The following is a 17,783-nucleotide window of genomic DNA, read 5'->3' on the forward strand; positions in this document are numbered from 1 at the left end:
AAAAAAAAAATTTAAAAAAAGTTTTTAAACAATTGTGCAATTAATCTTATTTTTATTCTCTTACACAAAAATGATAGTACCGAACCATAAATAAATAAAATTTTTTAATTAAATTAATTAATCTGTATGATCAAGACATTATAACCATTATTATCAGTCATTATGGTCATGAGAATTTTGTGGAAATCGTGTTCGAAATTGCATCAAAATGCAAAATATCTTAATGGTGTTCTAGAATGGCCATTTCATTAATGCAAAATACAATGATTTAAGGATTAATTCATGTCTGAAGCCCTGAGTTACATACTAAAGCTGTGTTTAAATCCCTAGAAAGTACCACTCATTAAAACACCGATACTTTCCAACAGATGCTCAAACGTGTGGTTTTTACGAGGGGGAAGACCTAAAACCCCTAATGTTACCATTCAGATAAACGAGTTCAATGTGAACAAACTGTTCGGGGAATGTTCCTTCTCCACCCGTGTGGTCGTCATAAACCGGCAGGTGTTCTGCTTTCTTTTGGGTAACAAAAACCATTAATACTACGCCAACACAAAAGTGCCTTTGTGAACAGGCAGTCTTTTTTGTATTAATGGATGCGGTTCAGCACGTAAGCGAGTTTGTGTGTGCGCAGCTTGGGTACTATTACGCCAATCCTCCAATCCAAGTCCAACAGGGTAAAGAACACGTATACATCAAACAAAACTCAAATATTTAGAGTCAGAAATGAGTAAGTGGGGAAAAATGGAAGTGACAGACCCAAGCCAAATCCGGCGTAGGACAGTCAACAGCGGCCAAAACAGATTCATGCCACTAAGAAATTGTAAAAGTTCCCAAGATAGTGAAGAGATATGATCGTCGTCTTTCCTAAACTCATGGGTTTGGCAGAAACATCCACACTGCATGAAAACACAAGTCGATTCTGTGAACACAATGAAGGCCAGGAGCCGAAGCCACACTATCCAGACAGCAGGAGGAATACAGTACGAGTCAAATAAAGGCAAATAAACTGAAAGTCTCCCTCTTTGTTTTATTAGTTGCTGCAAATCATTCCTGGAGAATCCAGTGGAAACAGACTGATAGACATTCCATACAGGAGCTCATTTACAAGCTGCTGCTAACTTAGCCTTCCACTTGTTACAACCTCAGAAATTAAAAAAACAGAAAGGCCTGGAACAACGGCCAACCTCTGTCTGGCCCTTTGGAGCCCAAACACTCAGTTTAATGGAACAATATTACGATGTGGGATAGAGATATTGTTTTGGGGAAAAATGAACCAGCATTGCTTAAAAAAAAAGCAATATTACAGTTATGGGTTGCATAAGAGGCTAACTTGGAACAAAATGTACTGTTAGTACTTTGAGTGATACAGTCTTTTTTATTAGAAGAAACTAAAAAAATAACTAAAAAAATATTAATACAGTGATATAACAATTTATTTGATAAATACATTTTTATAATTATAATGAAAAATTATTTTACTCTTAAAACATACAGCTTGTAAGATATTCTTTTTATTGTGATATTAGTTTCAGCATATTTTTTTACAGCAAACTTGAATCTATGAATAATGTAATGCAATATATAATAGACTAAATATAATTACAATATGTAAAATAAAAAGGACTAATGAATTTTTAATGTTTAGTATTTTATATATATATATATATTTTCTGTATTTGTTTTTATATTATAATGCTTTCATTTAATACATTTATAATCGTGTTTTTACATAAATATTAATAATTAAATTTTTGCTCTTAAAACATGAATCCTAATAATTTTTAATAGTGTGATATTAGATTAAACACAGCAAACTTGCTTCATCGTAATGCAAAAAAACATGGCACTGCAGGTTTTTATTTATTTCTAGCACAATATGTAATACAGTAAAAATGACTGAATTACTGTCATATAAATTAAAAATAAAAAAGTAAGAAAATTCTAATTAAAAAATGAATAAAATAGAATAAAAAAATAGATGCATTATGGTAATGAGAATATGTGACAGTGCAAAATATCCTAAAAGGAGTTTTCTTTTTGTTATGGAAAATTATGTTTCTTATTTTATTTGTTCTGTATTTTGGTATGACATGTTTCTGTGAGATTTGCCCATACTATTAAATTTTATTTGAGATAATAATAATAAAAATCACAAATAACAAAACAAATTTTACAAAGTCACGGCATGTCTGCAAGTTTCGAAGTCTACACACTTCTCAACTTCTCTTTGACTTTGAGAGCGACTGAGACAGATTCAGACAGACAGCACAAAGGTAGAGAGACAGTGTCCACATAACACATGCAAAGCTTCTGTTCCCACAGTCGAGCAGCATTTCATATGGAAACAAGAGGTGAACGGTTAACACTGTGAGAAAGGATAAAATATCAGGCAGTGGTGCACAAAAACAACGAGAGACGTAAACAGATTACAGTACATATACTCCATTTATTAAGTTAAATGGCTTTTAAATGAAAACAGCATTTGTGGACGGGTTAGTGATGCCTGTTTTTAAGTAATCGGCAGGGTGGGGGGGGGGGGGGTTGTGGGGGCTGTCGAGAAAATGTGTGTGTGCACAGAAACAGAGTAGGGCTTTATTAAACATCTGGGAGTCATCAGTTTGCTGCAGCGCTGTACTGAACTCAGCTGTGAGTGTAAACGCTGCTCTTGTTTTCACTGCTGCCTGCTTCACATCTACACAACACCTTCCCACAGGACGCATAGAGTATGGCAAGCCATTTTAACGTTTAGACCTATTCACCATAGTAGTACCTATTTTAATGCTACTAGTACTTATTTAGTTAAATACTCGTATGTACGCCATTAAGCACTACTTCTTAATCATTAGCTTTTAGTGCTTTAAAAAATACTACATTCATTAGACACCAGTTCTTATTTATTACAAACTAGTATTTATAGATACTAGTTGACTAGTAACTATTCTACTGTTACTAGTAACACATTTAAATGTTTTGCCATTGACTTCTATTATACTGACTAGTATACTATATAAGTCATACTGACTTTATTCTTGTAGTGAGTACATCTTTTTTAAAAGTACAAGTATTCATTAGATGCTAGTACTTATTTATTAAGTACTAGTATTTTTAATTAGATATGAGTACCCATTTAATAGATATATTACCAAATAGTTATTTATTAGTAACTAGTGCATATTTATTAGACACTAGTATCTTTTACAATTGTTACTAATAACAAATCTTATACTTTACTAGTTATTATATAACACTGTATGTACTGAATAAGTACAGAAGCTACTCAATAAGTACTAGTATTTAAGTTACTTAACAAATAAGTAAATAATAACTAGCAATGAATAAATATGTAATAAACATTAGCATCTATTTAATACATACATGCATCTAATAAATAAGTACTAGTATGTAATTAAGAACTACTAACTAATAACAGGTACTAATATAAAAAAGTACTACTTCTTAATGAATGAATATTTATAAATAAAGAATGTTTTAAGGTGTCCTTGTTACAGTCTAATTATACATTTAAGTATGGAGCAATATTAATTAACTACATGTACTTACTAGATGGTTAGGTTTAGACTTAGGGTCACTTGCATGTAATAATGCATAATTTATTTTTATTATAATAATAATTACATGTAATATGTAACAAGTACACCAAAAAATAAATAAAAAATAAATAAAAATACTGTTACCAAAATGTTTACTCATCATAATTGGATACATACTAGTCAGAAATGAAAAAAAGAAATGAAAAAAGACTAGTTGATATTTGAATGACGTCAACTGCAAACAAATTTTTATTTGCAATTGAATACTAGAATCTAATGAAATACTAATTAATGTCTAATAACTAAGAAATAGCATCTATTTACTAAGTACATGTACCAAAAGAATAAGTATTAGTATTAAATGAATAAGTACAAGTATATAATAATAACTAGCATCTAATAAATAAGTAATAATATCTAATTAATACATATTTAATAGCCTACATTCTAGTGTTTATTTAACAGGTATGAGTACCTAATGAATGAATACAAGCATGTGATAAATAACAAAACTAGTATGTAATGAATAAATACTAGTACCTAAAGAATAAGCACTAGTAGACAAAAATAGTACTAGTGCCTAATATGACAGATGACAGCAGCAAAAAATTAATAAATAAATAACATTTAAATAGACAGGCCTAGTAGTACGTTTTATAGACTAAATGTTAAAATGGCTTGCCATACACATAGAGCTGTAAAGTGTGACCTCGGACGCAGCATGTGCATGCAATAAACGAAAAAAACAAAAAAAAAACCCAAGCACAAAATCTTGATCTAAAAGTTCAATCCGACTGCAAGAAAACTTTGTTTATCTGAGGTCACAGTGTTTAATGCACTCATAAACACAGCACTGCAGGAGTGATCGCGGCTGTGCAAATTCACACTTTTCATTGTCGTCTCTTACTGACGTGAATAATGCAAAGTATTTGCTGGTTGGCATTAAGCGTGGTCATAGATGGGAGTGGAGTTAGCAGCTCACTGTCCGTAATGAGACATTTTTTGTGTGGAGAGTGCACTTAATGCACGGCATGGAGAGAAATGACGGGACGAATATATCCGAGACGTTTGATGGAAGCGAATGAACAGCCAGTCGCCAGTATTAGAGCCGAACTCTTCGCCAACTCGGTCTGCGTGAACCCGCTGCCCTGGTTGCAAAATGACGTTAGGATTTTATTGGAGCGAGGTTATTTTTTGATATTGTTTTTATCCTGACGGTGAGAAATGTCGTGCAACAAGACATCTTGCCAGTTACTGAGCTGCTTGCATATCTACACCCAAAGAAATAAATAATGCAATTAATTTTAAATGAAGAAAAAACATTATAAAATTATGATACACAAAATATAATGAACATTTTTAAACTAAAGGTAACATTTAAATGTAAAAATATTTTTTTATTACATTTGATGCGTTTATTATTTATTAATTAAACCTTTATTATATAAAAAGAATATATATTTTTCACAGTTCTAGCAAAAATCTATTAAAAAAATGTAATCAAATATTCCATTGCAGTAGGTTATTTTATAATGTACTACATTGCAGTAGATCAGAATGATTGTATTTACTGTCATAATTATTGTGAAATCTCATCGGTTAACAGTTTTACTTCACATATATATTATAAACATCATATATATAACAGGATATTTGTATAGAATAGAATATATTGCTGAAGAAAATTGCTAGAAAAAGGTTTGTGGTCAGTAAGATTATGTATATTCTGCTCACCAAGGCACTGGCAGCATTTATTTGATCAAAAATACAGTAAAATTCAGAAATATTATTGCAATTTTAAATACCTGGTTTTTGTTTTGATATGTTGGAAAATATCATTTATTTCTGTGATCAAAGCTGAATTTTCAGCATCATAACTCCAGTCTTCAGTGTCACACGATCCTTCAGAAATCATTATAATATGCCGATTTGCTGCTCAGGAAAAATTTTATTACTATTAATGTTGAAAACAGCTGTGCTGCTTCATATTTTTGTGGAAACCATGCTCCATTTTTAAAATCAGTTTATTGCATCTCTGCTGAATAAAAGCATTAATTTCTTTAAAAATTTATATAGACACTGAACCTTTGAATTATATTCTAGAAACGCCGACATAGAGACATTCACATCACTATAGTAAAACCAATCATTTTTGAAACAGACTCAAATGTTTTTTGGGTTCATCTCAGCTTGTTTGAAGGAAAAAACAAAACAAGCGAAAGGAATTCTGTGTCATGACTGAAGCGCTGAACTCGGCCGAGTTTTTGATGTGGTTCTCTACAAACAGGCTGCCAAACTACAAGAGGATGATGCGTTTCAAAATGAGCAGCCCATCTCTGGGGACTGTCGGCTCTCAGGGGACAAAAATGCTCACGTACATCTATTCATTATCAAAAGAGCTTGGCTATATTTGTACCCAATCCGTGTCACACCGCCGCACACACATGTACACGCACACGCTCGCTCGCAGCTGAGGGCTCTGGCCTGTTGTCCATCATATGGCCATGAGACAAACACAATCTGGGTTTATGACATCAGAGCAGGCCACTGTTAGATCACACGTCACTGATTCGCCACATGAAGAACATCATGGGAAAATGACCAACAGCTGCGGAGCAATCGCTCGCCAATGACTTTACAAGCTTTAAACATTTACTTTATCTTGGTCTGGAACTAGAAAAATATGTTACAAATATAATCCTTAAAATAATGAATGATATAAATATGAATAAATAAAACAAATATATAAAAGGTACAAAAGGCACTGACAAATAAATAAACAAAAATATATATTTTTAAGTTTAATTGTTAATTTAAATGTAAAGTATTATTATTTTTTACAAATAATTTTATTGGCTTTTGTACAAATATATACATAAAAATAAAATATATAAATGGACAAAAAGGCACTGACAAAAAAAATCTATGAAACATATTTAAAAATAAAAACTCAAAAGGTACCAATAAAAACAATGACAAGATAAATGAGAGAAAATAATTATCAAAATATTCAAACAAATAAAAAAATGACTATTTAAAAATACAAAAAGAGGTGTTTATTTATATATATGAGATGTATATATGATAAAAAAAGAAAACGAAGGCACAAAAAATAAATATATATAAAAAGGTACAAAAAGGCAATGACAAAAATTAATAAATGAAAAAAATAAACATACAAAAAATTTATAAAGAGGTATTAACATTGTTAAAAACATTTTCTTATGTTATTTTATTTTAATTTAAATACATTTTAGCACAACTGTAATGTATTAATCAATCAGCATCCAGGAGCAGAATTATTTGCTTTATAATCCACTGTAAATAACAGTGAAGATGTCACGAGGTCACAGGAAGTCCTTGGGGAGTAAAAGGGCAACAGTGCAGATGGATTTGGCGTTTTCTCAAAGCTGATTGGAGGAATGGAATTAACACGTCTGTCATTTACCCGTGGGGTTTAATGGGAGCCGCACAGAAAGGCCTTGTGGATGATGGGATTGCTGGGTGGAAGTAAGACAAGAACAATGGGAAAGGGCTAATTCATCACATCAATCATTTGTTTGCACTAAATGTTTTAGATGGTTCTTATATATATATATATAATGTATTTCTATTGAGAAAGAAGTACTGATATGCTCATTCTTAAAACATGCATCACTTCACTCATTGCACATGACGACATCTGTCACTCACACCCTGTAAATGACATTGAAAAGCAGCCTCAAAGCTAACCTAAATTCAATCACAGAGCGAGAGTGAACAAGTGCTGGACAGAAAAGGACCCACTGGACCAGTCAGGACAGGTTTAGGAGCCACATGACAAGACTGTGTGACCTGCATGAAAACGAGAGGCGCTTTATTCAGTAATCTACGCTGAGAGCTTTCATTATGAACCGCTTTCAGTCGCGCAGCAGACACTTGAACCGCTACAGTTGCATGTGTTTCCCATTAACAGGAAAACTCGACACCTTCTGGAGTCAAAGTTCCCTCTCGGAGCCGCTCCTCATGCGGTTTGCAACGGGTTCAGCTCAATAAAAAGCAGGGAAGCCCAGGAGATGCTGTATTTAAAATGACGCGCATTTGAATTTATTTATCTGATGAGTATATTAATATCATCAACCTGTGGTCGCTGCAAAATCCTGACCGGCATTCCGCCGGCATCCAAACACTTACTTCACACATTCTTCGGATTGCAGCCATAATGTTTCTCAGACCAAAGAATGGTGGAATAACTGCCTTGATAACCACGGCCAATCGTCTCCTGAGCCTCCACGGTTACAGCATTAATAAATCAATAAAGAAGCCTTCAGAAGCCTCGTCCTGCGGACAAGAAGAAACGCAGCAGTGGGCGCGAAGAGTCTGGAGAAATAAGCCGTTCTGACAAGACGTTGCATTGCTCTTCAAGCACTGGGCTGGAATTACAGCCTCAATATTCTTGAAATTCATTAAAAACTTCTTTTTTTTTTTACTTGTTCCCACAACCTCCAAAAACAAATGCGACCGAGTGACCTCAGAGCTACGATGAGTTCTGAGCATAATAAACGTTTTATTTCTGTTCGAAATGACAACCACTTGATTGCTCAACTACAGTTCGGTTTTGTGATTTTTGTAAATCCAGTGGTCAAATGATGAGTGGCATCTGTTTTCTGTATTATTATAGTCACTCGACTAGTGAATGTCCACAAAACTGGAAAACTTTCTGAATGCATGTAAGTGGTACACTATTTTAGGAGGGAAAATTTAGAAGATGGAAAAGAATTAAGGATAATCAATAAATTATGACAAATGTATTGTTTGAATAAAACGTAATCATGTAATCAAAACAGAAGTAACTCTAGTCTGATTACAAGTATTTTAAAATGTAATCTAATTAAAAATAATTATTTTTTTGAATCTGATTACATGATCCAGATTATACGTATTCAGTTACCACTCAGCATTGAGTAGGTTTCATTAATTTGTGCTCAGTCTCTACTGAACGCATCATGTGTGTGTCGTCTCAGTAAACGTGTCATGTGTATGAGTTTATATGCGCCAAATACATTATGTCCTATTTACAGGCTAAAATTAAAAATGATTTTTTTTTTAAACTCCCTAACTAACTTTTTTTATTGGAGTGGTTACTGAATTTTGAGCTCGGTAAGAAGTCGTGTCAGACATAATAATCACTAATCATTGTTTACATTATCAGCCATTGGTGTGTCATTTCAGAAAACTCGTGTACGTCCCTATTAATAGACTGGCTATGTATTATATGTAGCTAGTGTTGTTGTAATGCCTAAATATAACAATTCATTTGAAAACTCAAATTCATAAATTTTTTCTTTACATCTGGAATTTAAACAATACTGAGGTTATCCTAACTTTAGAGTTATTTACGATGATTTTTATAAGATTCTTTTCAGGTTTTAAGAACGATCTTAAAAGAAAAAATCTTTTAGTTAGAAAATAAGAAGAAAATGGCAGTTAAGAACTTTCTTATTATGAATGTTTCATGAATCTGGCCCCTAGTCTTTAATGTTCTCAAAATGTTTGCACAATAAATAAATAAATGTTTATTTATCATTCATGAAATGTTTTTTTTTTTTTTTTTTTTTTTTTTTAAATGTCTCAGTTGGATTCTTTTTAAATGTTACTACGGTACTTGTTTTAAAACATTCCAAACAAATGTTTCTATAATGTTTGCAAAAGTATGAAATGGAATGTTTGAATGAAACATTCATAACCAAAAAATAAATAAAGTTTTTAAAACATTTTCATAACATTTTTTTTTTTTTTTAGCTAGGTAAAATGTCTTACTTGGTTTTAGGGGTTGTTAAAAACAATTTAAGCATCAGAATTAGCAATACTAATAGTGACTAAATAACAGCATTTTAATGCACACAGAATGATACATACAAAAACACAGAACGACTCCTTATCTTACATCCACAAACCAATTAATAGACTCTAGAAAGAGTTTGTTCCTATGCATGAGGTTTTGGTAATGCAACATTACTGAACTCTGGCACTCTTGGCAAACACCTGCAAGAGGCAGCCACCTTTTCCGATAACTCTAAAACATGTGGGATGCTAAGAACGAGAGGTTTACCCGCTGCAAACCTTGGTGAAATTGATTGACTCGTTGTTTCCACACATGAATCCCTTGAAAAATGCACAATCCAATATTCTCAACTGACCATCATTGCGCTATTCGTCTGGCGATGCGGGGCTCGCAATACGCTCGAAACGCCTTGAATTTCAACCCAAATCCTATAAAAACCTGTTTCTTGTTTGGACTAAATGGAGCTAAGCCACATTCCCCATATGTTTCCAGAACCAGATTTTGGAAGAGGTTAACGCTGTTGTTTGATGTTTTTGTTGGGTTACACCGCAGCCAAGAGTTCTGCCGCTCACTCAAACCCTTTAACTTTACAGCAATTTAGACGATACCTTGCAAATGAATGTGAAAAGTTGACCAGAGCTGACTTCGAGCTCGAGCCGTGTCATCTTAAATTAGACAGAAACATGAATCCTTTTATAGGAAAACAAAGCTGGGGTCGTATTTAACCAGGGATGCTCTCCAAAAGTGAATCAGGCACCATTGCTTAAGCTCTCAAATACCAACACAGACAGCTCCTACAAAACAAGAAGGTCATCAAGGAGAAGAAACGCAGAGGGTTCGATATTAAAGCCTGACAGAAACTGTCAAACAGCGATAAAAGTTAGATGCTTTTTCAACACTCGCTTCGTTAGCATTTGTCTCCAATAAAACAAAAAATAAGTGTCTAACATCTGACAGTAGTCCAGGAGAGTTTGGATTGTGTTAGCATAATTGTAAAAGGCCTGAAAACATTTCGTAGAGAAATGGAAAACAAACTGACAGGGAGAGGAACGAGGCCAAGATTCTCCCACACTCAGTTATTTGACTTGTTGTCCGGCATTTCTACTCGGTGGAGCGCTCCATTACACGTCTGTCTGTCCCGCTGGCACTTTGCAAGAAGAGCAATGTAAACACGGTGTCTGAAAATGTTTCTTCTTCCCATCCCAAGAGCAGCTGTGAAGCAATTTTAGATGTTTTGGAGAGGGGCAAATTGAAGAAAAGCCAAAGGAACAAGAATCTTTGGATGTGAAAGACATGGTTGGACAGCTTGCAGGGGTTATCTGATGATTAATGGACTGTGTGTGCCAAAGTCCTCTTTACACCGGCTCTGTTTACACGGATCACTTCCACACGCCAGCGCACGGCCTGCAGATCGGTGGACGTCACAGAAGGCAAAAGACAAGAATGAAACGAGAAACTATGTTAGCGAACGAATCATTCTTGCTCACTGACTCATATTTTGTTCACCGAGGTCTGAACGAACTGCATGAACTGGGACATCTGATTCATGAAGGAGGATCTGAACGTGAGAGGGCATGACTGTCATGTGTCACTATCGCTCACAACAAGGAGAGAAAGAGGGCGGAAGAATTATGAATGTGTAAAATTGACTTTTACGAATGTGTAAAAGAGACTCGTATTAAATTGTTCTTGTATTTTTCTACAGCTTGATGAAGTCAAACTGAGTAATTAACAAGATGGAAGGCAAAAACTGACAGTCACTGGATTTAAATCAAAGAAATGTCAAAAATGATGACTGAATAAGTGCAACCTGCAGAAAAGGCCACTGATAAATCAGTGAATCAACCTGAATGAATCTTTCTAGCGAACAGATCAAAAAGATTCAAGTCACTTGAATCAATCAAAAGCTGTCCTCAAATGCAGTGAACCAAATAAGAGCAACCTGAAGAGCCAGCCAAATCAGAGTTGGTCTTTGTGGTAAACAGATTCAAATGATTCGCGAATCCCACTCTACTATCCCCAAAAGCAACAATCCGAATAAGAGTAACCAGATCCTAAATTTCAGTTCAGACGGTGGTTGACGCTCCAGTTCTGGGTGAGAACCAGAGCCCTAGGCTCTTAAAAGTGGCCACAGGAACGAGGAGATGGCTTCCACATGGGGTCCACCTCTCTCTCGCACCTCACTTCCTCTCGGACTCTAAACAACGTGCACAAAATCAAGACCAGACCACAAGTATGACGACTAATAGTGTGCTACGCTATGTGCTCACTATTAAGTGCTCGTTGCTAAGTCTTCCTGGAGCCTGTTTACAATTTAACGCACATTAAAGTTATTTTGGTCAGACCAAAATGCGAAAATTGGGCAAATTCGTTTCCAGCATGATTTTAACACATTCAAGTGCGTGCTCATCTCAAGAACACAATCACTCCAAAATGACAAGAATGCAGCATAAAATGCTTAAGAGGTCTTGAAAAACCAACAAAACTACAAACTCAAGAAATGAGAATCAAAGACAAACCCCTACAAGCTTCACTTATTAAAACATGTGCCGTTTTGTATAACCAGACACAGGTGGAAATGAAAAGAAAACGATTTTCCAAGCAATTCATTAGCTTTTGATGTTTAGCAGGCATGTTTTGGGGCAAAATTTGCTTACTCAGGTAAGGCCTTTTTGTGACAAAGGGAGATAGAATTAATCTATAAATAGAAAATACACCATCTCCGTGTATTTTAGGACAAAAACACTTTCTGGAAGAGCGTGATTTAGTTAGCTGTTCTAGAATGAGCGAAGGTCAGTTTAGGCATTGTTGGCTAACATGATGTTTCTGGTATTTATGGGGTGCTATTTGTCACTCGTACACATATGTCAAAAAATATATATATATTTAACATTTAAAATCTTATAAATATTACTAACATTATTATATATATGTATATATATATATATATATATATATATATATATATATATATATATATATATATATATACACACACACTGTAGCACCTTGCAGTTGGATGATCTTGGACACTAGTGTTGTAATATTCAATTAATGTTAATCTGAAACCATAAAAGAAATGTCAACCCTGACATAACTATTTCTCAACATGGATTCATTTAGTTTGAAATGGCACAATGTAATTAATACTTAAACCGTGTCTTACAGAAAATTCAAAATATAAAAATACAGTAATTCTTTTTTTTAAATGGCATTTTCAAAAATGCAAATAGCACAGATTTCACAGAACGACCCGTTTATAAGATCACTAGGGTATTTTGAGTGATTCTGACAGTACAGACAAAATTGTCCATCTTAAAGCACGCCAATCACAACAGTCATTCAAATTTCTGTTGCTCTGGCAAGCGCCGAACCCTTCCCACAAGCCATCGATGTGATTGCGGGTCTAATTATTAGTGAGGCTCAGTTTCACCGAGGTTTGGGGTCGTTAGTTTTAATGCATGAGAAAACTCTGCTCTCGCCGAGGGACCATGTGAGAAACATTTAGACGCATGACGTGAGAAGAGCCAATTCACAGCCAGCTCTGGTAATCTATCAATCTGTAGTCACCTCCAAGAGTGAAGTCTTACACAATGGGCTTTAATTCGCAACAGCGCTTCAGCCACAAAAAATTAGCTCGAGAAGGTGAAAGACGGAGAGAAAAGCAGAGATGTCGGACCACACAGAGCGCAATGTTGGACCAGATATCCGATTGCATCTCCGCTGCCTACCGAAGCCTGAATCTTCTGAGGCTTTCCTCTGACCTGATTTCAGACGTGCAAAACACTCGCTCTCTGCTGGATGCGGTTTGTGTTGCAGACTGATGTTGAAGCAGCAATTAGAGCACCGCAAGGAAAAGAGTTAGAGAGAAGTGTCAGTCAAAACCCTGGTGTGTGACCAAAAAGAACAAACTGCATGAGCCACATATCTAATAGAACAAGAAATACAAGCTCAGAAAGACTAAAGCTACTTATTGCAAGCGTGCATTTCATTGCTCTCAGCTTCAGTCTTGGCTGATTACAAACAGCTAAAAAACGTTTGACCTTTGAAAGCTGACAGTTCAAAACAAGCATCATTTTTATAATTAATATATGATGGACCACAATGACGAAGTCCAATAGGAAGACAATAACAAAGTACAATTTTGAACATTTAAAATAATAACTATAAATGTTTTATTTATTTATTTATTACCAAGAAATATTTATTAAAAATGTTTATAGGTCAGTAACCAAATGCAAGTACATTTTTAATTTCCATTGAAGCAATGTCCATAATATAATATAAAATGAGAGAAAAAAAAAATATATATATATATAAAAAATATAATCTAGGTCTATTTTGGACCCCACTGTTTTACTGCAGTGTATGAAAACAATTTATTTAAATAAAATGCTAATATAATTACAATAATGAAGTCTATTTCTCATGGGTGTATGATGTGCTGTGAGTCTCACTCCATTAAAAGCGGAGCAGGAATTCAGTTTTGTCTAATGAGCTTCATGCTGGAGGCTCTTGAACTGATGAGGTCAGTAAGAAAAGCAGAAATTGAAAACATTAACTGACAGAACTACTGCAACATGAGGATGGTGAAGTTCCTGCGTCATCGGTCACAGATCTGCATGGGTTAAAGGTCGTTTTCTAACTGTAATCATAAGGCATGATAAATGTTTCTTGACTTAAACTGCATTGGAGCCAGAATTAAATCCTTAAAAAAAAAGTTTATATTGGAAGGAATAACTGTATTATATTTTCACGTTAACTACAGATATATCACTGCCATTAAAGTTGCTCTAAAACAAGAAAGCTAAAAGGGTTAATCTGCTATAACAATGCTTGTATGACTAATGAAATATTGCCTCAGCTGCTCACAGCAAAATGACCTTCTTTTGGATTTCTTTATTCTTCTATAGCACTTTTCCAGGAAAAAACTCCAACTTTCCGACTAGAAGAGACTGCAGCACAAAAACTTAAAGAAACAGTAATAGTTTGCATGTAAAAACACAAATCTAATCTCCCAAATATTTTTATTTTAAAAATACATAAAAATAAAAAGGTAAATAATAATAATAGTAGTAAATGAATGATACCATTGCATTAATTAAAAAATGTATATGAAAAACAAATTACTAAGAAATATTTAAGACGCATAACAATATAAGAAAATTGCAAAAATAAAATACATTTATGAATGTGTAAATTGATAATTTGTATTATTAATTTCAAACATTCATAAATTACATACATTGGTGATAATAATAATACATTATTCATAAAATATAAATTAATAGATAAATATAATTATATATATTTTATATACATTTTATGCATTTAGTAGATGTTTTTATCCAAAGCAACGTACAGTGCATTCAGGCTATACATTTTATATAATATATATATATATATATACACACACACACATACACATATATAGCTATTTATACTGGTTTGAACAGCACAGATATGTAAAGACAACATAGATAATAAACAACCATTTCTTCATTTACTAAAACTGTTAGTACGTGACAAGTTTCCTCCTACGCATAAGCCACATATCTTTCCACCAAATGCATGTTATTGGTTTAGTTTGCAATGGCTTTTCTTTCACTTGATTGGCCCTGATTGGAAGAATTTGGCGTAATAATTACAAAACAGCAATAAATCTCCCCAATCTTTGGTGGCTTGCCATGTCCTCTAAATAAACAGCGAATGTGAATCTACAACTCAATCTTTACAGCTCAACGGTCTGAGCGCAGAGCTGCCTCTGGGGTTTGTGGGAAAAGTGTGATGTCATCACGGCCGTTGCGGTGCTCCTGAGAGTCAGCCTCTCTTGTTCTAATTAGGGGAAGACAGCTATAATTTACCCGGTCCAGAAATGAGGTGGCCGTGGGGCGTTTCTGCAACCTACAACTGCCGTACAATGACGCAAATGCCCCGCTTTACTGTCACTCGACGATCACTCCTCGTGTATCAGTTATAACAGCTGTTATGAGGGCCAATGGATGAAGCTTGTGTTTGTTTGCAGGAGAAACAGAGCAAAATAGGCCCTGCTCGAGTTTCGTAAATCACTCAGCATTTTACACGACGTTCTTGGCTTCGGACGGGAACCCAAACTCACGCACAAAGATTAGAAATGCATCCAAAACAACAATTGGCTGCGGCGTTGAATACTCAGATTCAATCCAGTTGATAAGATGCAGAACTGTATCTCCATCTGACTCACGCAGAGAGGTTCATAAATCGCAGCGGTGACACTTTCAGGGACAGAGGGAGGGAAACACAAGCTGATCCCAGGCTGCTTTTACACTATAAAACATACAGTCTTCGTACCGTACGTCTGGTAAAGACACTAAGTAAAAATAGCAGCATCAACGCAATGGTCAACCAGTCCAAGCAGAAATGGGACGGTTACTTTAAAAATGTATTCCAGTAGAAATGACTGTTTACTAACAAGAATTGAGTTAGCTTATCCTAATATCACAATATGAAAGTAGCATCCAATTACTTGCAACTACTTCTGAATGAACAAATGGCCTCAATTCAAGACATGGGACAAGTGATATGAAATAGATACGATAAATCAACTTTTAATGTGCAGTAATTAATTAGGAGCCAATCACCGAAGGTTATAGTTGTTGCTTTTTCTTCATGGAAGTCAATGGCAATCCTATGAACCGTAGGTAGCAGAATTATGAAATTTGGTACACTTCTCATGGCATGTCTGAACAGTAATCTGACCAACTTTGGGGTCTCTAGAACCAACTCTATTGCACCACCGCCGGTTCCAAAATGTACTTTCCAAATGGTTTTATCTTTTGAATCCTTTAGAAAAAAAAAAACAATTTGTTTCTCCCTATAAAAAAAAAAAAAATCTGGGTTACAGTGAGACACTTGCAATAGAATCGAAACTGTAAACACAAGACAAGTGATAAGAGATCAGATTCAGTGACAAGATTTGCTCATAATGCTGGCTAACACAAGAATGTATTAGGAACCAAGCACCGAAGATGCCTAAGCCCCTATTGTATCTATTGTTTTTCTTTATTTTTTTAAATGGGAATCAGTGGCAACTCTGTGAACCACAAATGGTGGTCCTGAATAGTAATTTAGCCAAATTTGAGGTCTTTAGAACCAACTCTATAAACTACCACCAAAAACACTACAGGCCTTATTGAATATGTTGGTTTTTACCTTCTTATTGGAAGTCAATGGCAGCCCTATGAAAACGCAGGAAAATTATAAAATTTGGTACACATCTAGTGATATGTCTGAACAGTAATCTGACCAAATTTGAGGCATCTAGAACCAACACTATAGCGCCATCATCAGTTCAAATATTCACTTTTCAAATGGTGAAATAAGAGAAACAGTTCTCCAGATTATGATCAGTTCAATACATCAATACGATTATGTTCAATACATCAATTAACATTGGTTTCTGCCACCAAAAAGTGAGACACTTGCAAAATTAGTTAATGGGGACGTTAAAATATTTATATTTCTGTAGTAAAACCATATCTAATTTTACAACTTTGTTGCCATGGCAACACATCACATGCACTAAAACCCAATAATGAGTGTACAAATGATGATTTCAACTGTTTTACAGCGCCAGTTTTAACAACGCAATTAATGCAATTGCTTTTATACAATTTTAACCATTGTTTAACACAACTACAATTACTTTCAGCACATTGGGCTTTTCTTCCGCTATGTAAGTAAAGCTGAAATCATAAATCTTTTTTAATAAAAAGCCAAAATCCAATGCATATTTATTAATTTATTTTTGGTTGAACATGTAGGTCTCACTGCATCTTTTTAGTGTTAAAATACTACTTGCATTACTTTCTGTACAATTCAAAATATAGAATGGTGCAGAAGTTATGCTAAAAGGCAATTTACTGTAACAAAATAGAAATACACAAGGTCAGATTGTAAATTCATTCAGTTGTAGTGTAGCAATCAATGTAGTACTCTAAATGGTGGCCCATTTTGTCTGTCAGAATCCCACAGCAGTATTTCTTCTTTAATCGTTATAAAAATGGAAACCTGCTTACAACCTCCTTTTCTACATAATTTGGCAACATGATTAGATATTTATGTAACATCGATACCTTTTCCTATCCTGATTATGTAACACAGATCCAAGTATTCTGTTACTCCTCAAGTCTGGCTGTACGTGACGTTGTTGCAAACAGAGGCACTCTTGAACGCTGGTGTATTAATCTGTCAGAGCAGGAAAGGAAAGTTAAAATAAAGTTACATCCTGATTCCGGACGATTAAGGAATCCAATAACCTACTGGATTCATTTAATCAAACCCTTTAAACTGACTCCAATATGATGATATGGTAAGGAAACCAACAATAATAAAAGCAGATGGAAACTGAGAGGTCAGATCACTGG

Source organism: Carassius carassius, chromosome 26, assembly GCF_963082965.1.
Source record: "Carassius carassius chromosome 26, fCarCar2.1, whole genome shotgun sequence".
NCBI classification, from domain to species: Eukaryota; Metazoa; Chordata; class Actinopteri; order Cypriniformes; family Cyprinidae; genus Carassius; species Carassius carassius.